We start from the raw sequence: 5,735 nt of genomic DNA on the forward strand, positions 1-5,735 counted from the left end.
GCGCAATCAAATAGCACCAGGGCAGAACGTTAGTGTAATAATGAATACTACTACGTAAGTTCTTACGTCATTTATTAATTCTTTAATTTAAATATTTTCATTTATTATTTTATTTTAAGATGGGTGTGCTTTTATTTTTATATGGGTTATTAAAATAATTCAAGAGCATGATTTTTAAGACCTTACAATATTTTTCTCTCAAACCCTCTAATTTTTTATCTATTTAAGAAATGGCCCAAGCTCTCTCTACCATTGGATGGGTAGGTGAGGGAAATATCCTCTCCACATTTCATCTCCACTGTCCATCTCCCTAGCTTATGGGATAAGCTTTGACTAAAGCAAAAAGTCTCTCTCACCCCTTGAATCCGTCGGCTTCCAAGACAAGGAGCAAGTTCATTTTCTTTCTTTTTGCACCCATCGGCTTCTAAGGCAAGGAAAGGAAGAAAACTTCTCAAGCCCTCATCTGTGCAACTACAACCCCCTTCTCTCCCATTCCATTCCTCTTCCAATCTCAAGCCAAGCATCCATTTTTCCTTCTTCTCAAGAGGAAAATAGCAACGTAATAGTACCCTCAACCTTCTCCCTTGTGTATTTTGAAACTTAGCCATGGATTAATCAAGTGGTTTTTTCTTTTGTTGACTATTGATGCTTCAGTTTTGAACTTCTAGCCAAGGGATTCGTGTGCCCTCTGTTTCCCTAAGCTGAACCTACCTTTCTCTTCCTCATTTTCGTGTTTTGGGAAGGATTCACCCAAGGTAAAAACCCTAGCTCGACCCACTTGGTTTTAGTTGATTTTGGAGACACATTGAGTTGTTTTAGCTTGTATCTTAGTTTTAGTTATTGTCTATGTTGTTAATAAACATTAGTACTCTATTTTTGGCCAAACCGAGTATGTTGAAGCTGTTTTTGCTATGTATTTTCCTATCATTCGAAAATGGTATTTTTCTATTTAACTTGGTTAGTCATAAGTGATGATGACGTGTGTTATGCTCTGTTTGGTGTTCCAGCCGTGTGTTTTTGCAAGGCATCTTGTTGTAGCCCTTCCTTGTATTTTCTTGAGTTTAAGCCATGTTTTAATTATTCTAAGTCTTGCCTTTATGTGTTAAATTAATGGAGTTGAGGTTTATAATTTTAGACATACTTTCTTCAAGGTTATGGCCTAAATAAGCCACTAAGAATTTTAGTTCAACTAAAGAGCTTGCTTTAGGAATTCTGAGTTGAGGGTATTGTACCCATGATTTATGCTATCTTTTTAGAAAAATGTGATGCTTTTCTTAAGTTTTCTACAACTCTAGTATTGTTTAACTATGTAGTTGAGATTTTGGTTAAGTAGGGATGTTTAAGAGCATGAATGTACTAAGACCTGCTTGTTGCCCAAGCACTGCAGAATTTTCTGCAATGTGTTCTATTTTGGGGCTTGCCCATTTCAATTCCTTGTTCAGTTTCACTCTTTTGTTCAACCAAAGATAAACTTTAGTACAAAAAACCATTGAAAAACAAGTGACAAAAATCAACTCTCTTGTGAGCATTGGCCCTTCTGTTGGATTTACCTTCCATACGATATTACAAAGCTATCCAAATGCCCTTTTTGATGAAAGTTTCAAACTTGTAGCAATTCTTTGTTCCCTTCCATTCTTAAATAAATTCCTACCATCTATACATTCCTAACCTATGATTTCCATCTATCCTTCATATAGAAAACAATGACCCTTAAAGGGACAGCAAGCAAGTTATGTACTTTCATGAGTTTCTTTAAAATGTTTGGAATGAGAATTTCAATGTTTTGGCTTAGTGCCATGTATGGTGGGTAGCTAAATGGGTTAAGGAAAACACTTTAATTCTAGGCTGGAATTAAAGTGGGCGTGTTAAGGTGTCGGTTTGTAAATCTTAAAGTGAGATGAATATTAATGCGTTTATCCTATTTCATTGAGTAGGAGTTTATTTTCAAGTGTGAAGGAAACCACTAGTAAAGCATCGTGATAAGTAGCTATGACCATGCTCCTTACACAAAGTTCTCTTATGAAAGAATGTCTCTCTCTTTTCAAATGTTCTTTTAAAGAAAGATTAAATGTATATATTACGTACAAGCCCTTCTTGGTAGCCCCTGTTAAGCACCCTATTGATTATAATTGTGTGTATGTGTATAAGGTAATGCATCATGAGACTTTAATACATGCTCTCTCTCAAATAACTACGTCTTATTTATATGTAGCATGACATGAAATGCTCTTTTTCAAGAAACGCATATGCATTTGAACTAAGGAAGATAATGAAAATGTTGACTGCAAAGAAAGGAAAGAAATGACATGAAGGTTAAGGTATGAAGTTACATAACGGCCATGTGAATGAAAAAGGGTACCAAAGGAATGGGCAGATTGCAATGCCAGATAAATAGTACTGGTAGTGCACCCAATGCTGCCCCCATGAAAGGGATTCCCAACCGTGGCCACGAGCAGGATCAAAGTCCAAAAGACCGCTAACCCCAACACACAGGGTGTAATAGTGTGTACTGGCCCAAGAAAGTGAAACATGAAAGTAAAGTTATTTCTTAAAATGTTTATGCATGAAAGTATAGTTATTTCTTAAAATGTTATGCATGAAGATATGGTCTATTCCTTAAACTGTTTATGCATGAAGGCATTGTCAAGAATTAGCAAATGTCTATGTATGCATGTTTTCAAAAGAAAAGCTTATGTGATTAATAAGTTAATAGCATGGTGTACTACTTACTGAGTATTAGACTCACTTTGTGTTTATGTTTTAAACGTCCAGGTATTGATGGAGAGGTTGTGGAGCCAGGCACTACCGAGGAGGGAGGGGCCGATGCTTAGTGTTCCCCTGTCGGTTCGACCTTTTGACAATAATGGTTTATGGTTTTTATGTTTTGGGATGGGTCCTGTGTTGGGATGTTTTGTTGGATTAACATTAAGACAATATATCTTTTGGGTATGATGTAAATTCTATGGTGGGGCGATGGTAATCATGTAACTTCTATGGTGGGGTGATGGTAACCCCCCATACGATGGCTTAACACCTTTTGTATGTAATGTAGGGACTAAGTCCCCTTTTTTTAGAACTAGTTATGTTTGATAAATGAATGATGGACTCTTAGAATCCTTTATGTAAAATACTGAATAGATTGCCTATCAGGTGTTTCCTTTTAAACTAGAAGTGCAGAGTACATGCATGGCATGTTCACGCTTACCCCATATCACCTTAGAGAAAAGAAAAAAAAAATATATATATATATACTTATATATACAAATATAATAAGGAAAGATAGGTAAAGGGTCACGGCCTCGTCCCAAGTTAGGGCAGGGTTGTGATAGTTAGGCAAGAACCACCAAGAGGAGGAAATCAAGGATGTTCATATGAGAAATTTTTAGTTTATAAATACCCTAATTTTATGGGAATAGACCTTTGAGGGCTAATAAGTGGCTTGTGGACTTGGAGAGAACCTTCAACATGAGTGGATGCACGAAGGAACAGAAGGTCTAATATGCCGGACACATGCTCCAAGGAGAAGTTGGTATATGGTGGGACACTAAACGACAGTTGCTGACTTGAGAGTTAGGAGATCCAGCTGCACTCACATGGGATTGATTTAAGATTGAGTTCGATAATCGTTTCTTTCTGGAGATAGCCAAGCAACAGAAAGCCCTAGATTTTGAGAAGTTGACCTAAGGTAGCATGATGGTCAATCAATATGCTACTCGCTTCATGGAATTGGGAAGATTCGCACCTCATCTGATCGGTACAAAGAAGATGCAAGCGAAGAAGTTTCAGGATGGTTTGCAACCCTGTATTCGAAACCAAGTTGCATGCCTACGTATAGAGAATTTCCAAGAACTGGTCAATGTGGCTTTGATAGGAGAAGTGGAACAATGAAGATTGATCACTCAAGCCCAAGCAGATCAAAAAAGAGGATTGCTTATTCTTCTGGAGGAAGTATGGAGAAAAGGAAGGTCCCCTCTACTCTAAACAATGGAAAGGGCATCGTAGTCGAGAACCCAGCACTCGTCACTCCACCACCTTGTCGACGTTGTGCAAGAGGAACAATGGAGAGTGTTGACTTAGGAGCTTGCTTCAGATGTGGTCAAATCGACCACATGATCCGGAATTGTCTTCAAAGCATGCCTGGAGGAGCAGTAAAGCTAGATGGCAGAGTAAAGACCCCTGTGAAGGCTAAGGTTTATGCCATTACACTGGGAGAAGTAGACCTGGAAGCTGACGTGATGGTAGACGCGGGAGTGATTACTGGTAAGGTTAAATTGAAGCAACACCCCGCCTAAAAAGCTCCTTAAGCGTTGACCTTTGTAACCTTAATCCTGGTTAATTAGGAGTTGAGGTATTCTAAAATAAGAATAATTTTGGATATTTGAGTTGGCAAGAGGACCTTATACTTTGGGTTTAGAAGAATTATTAGAAGATTCTAGTGCAATAGTGATTTTTTAGGAAAAATGATAATTTTGGAGCTTGATATTATTTGGAGAATTTTTAGTGCTTATTTAATTTTAAGGATCAATGCCAAGAGGTCCATAAAAAGGAAATTATCCGAAGAATATCGTAATTGTCTAAATGAAAGATTTAGTGATATGTGGCTAGATTTGTGGAGCTCGGAAGGTTTTGGTCGCCAACAGATTTATTGTGGAGCTTAGAAGGTTTTGGTTGCCAATAGATTTATTGTGGAGCTCGGAAGGTTTTGGTCGCCATCAGATTGATTGTTGAACTCAGATTTAGGGGTCAGTAGCAGATTGATCCTGGTCGGAGAGGAATTATCCCACTGGGTAGATGCTGGGTGCACTGAATATATCGGGCATGGAGGTAACAAATGAACGAATGTGGAGGTAAAAAATGAACGGGCATGGAGGCCAAAGACCACACGACCCTCTCCTCGGCTACCGAATGGAGAGACTCCTGATCAGGATGAAAGCTCCTCTCGCCTACCGAGTGGAGAGACTCCTGACCAAGATGGAAAGTTCCTCTCGCCTTTTCTAATTGTTGTCCACGATGTCATTTATGTTGGTTTCTTTTAAGTTGGTCGGTTAGACTAGTCGCCCAAGTCTTCTCACCTTGAACCTTGTTGCCAAGTCTTCTCGCCTTGAACCTTGTTGCCAAATCTTCTCACCCTAAACCGTGTCACCAAATCTTCTCGCCCAGAAGGTAAAAATATATATTGGAGCCAAGTCTTCACGCCCAGGTCTTCGCCCTCTAGTCGCGAATCTCCTCGCCTACCGAGAAGTAAGCCTTCTCGCCTTTGGGCGAGAGAAATCTCCTTGCTACCACGAGACAAGGCTCCTAGCCCCAAATCTCGTCAGCTCTCTTTAGTTCTTGCTACCTCTAATTATTCAAGAGGAAAATCACATAAAACCACACTTATCACCCCATGACCTAGCCGCCATTGTACAACCATTGTAGCCACAGTAAGGAAGAAATCATGGTAGTTTTAGCCCACTATTCCCCTGCTCAAATGGATGCAAATTGTAGAAGGCAATCTGGGATTTCAGCAGGACGCCTCCATCCCATCACCTTATTTCGGGCCGCACCTTCATGATGGTTCAAAAGGATTAGACAAGGCAATAATCAAAATTTGCCAGGAGAAAAACCAGCTAAACCCATTAGTCCCCTCGGGTGGTTTTGATGATTTTTCTTCCCTCTCCTCAACCCCACGACTTGGCTAACCCCCATAGGAGTAATGTAGCAACAATAGGCATGAAATCATTTTGGTTTAGGGC

General features: G+C 39.3%; 1 long non-coding RNA gene across 1 annotated transcript; it reads left to right on the plus strand.

The window, feature by feature from the left end:
• Nucleotides 1-387: 387 nt before the first annotated feature.
• LOC121265974 lies at nucleotides 388-3,060 on the plus strand. Its single transcript, XR_005940718.1, has 3 exons — nucleotides 388-559; nucleotides 655-755; nucleotides 2,773-3,060. It is a non-coding gene; the product is annotated as an uncharacterized LOC121265974 (long non-coding RNA).
• Nucleotides 3,061-5,735: the final 2,675 nt, after the last annotated feature.

Source organism: Juglans microcarpa x Juglans regia, chromosome 5D (genome assembly GCF_004785595.1).
Source record: "Juglans microcarpa x Juglans regia isolate MS1-56 chromosome 5D, Jm3101_v1.0, whole genome shotgun sequence".
In the NCBI taxonomy this organism is placed as follows: Eukaryota; Viridiplantae; Streptophyta; class Magnoliopsida; order Fagales; family Juglandaceae; genus Juglans; species Juglans microcarpa x Juglans regia.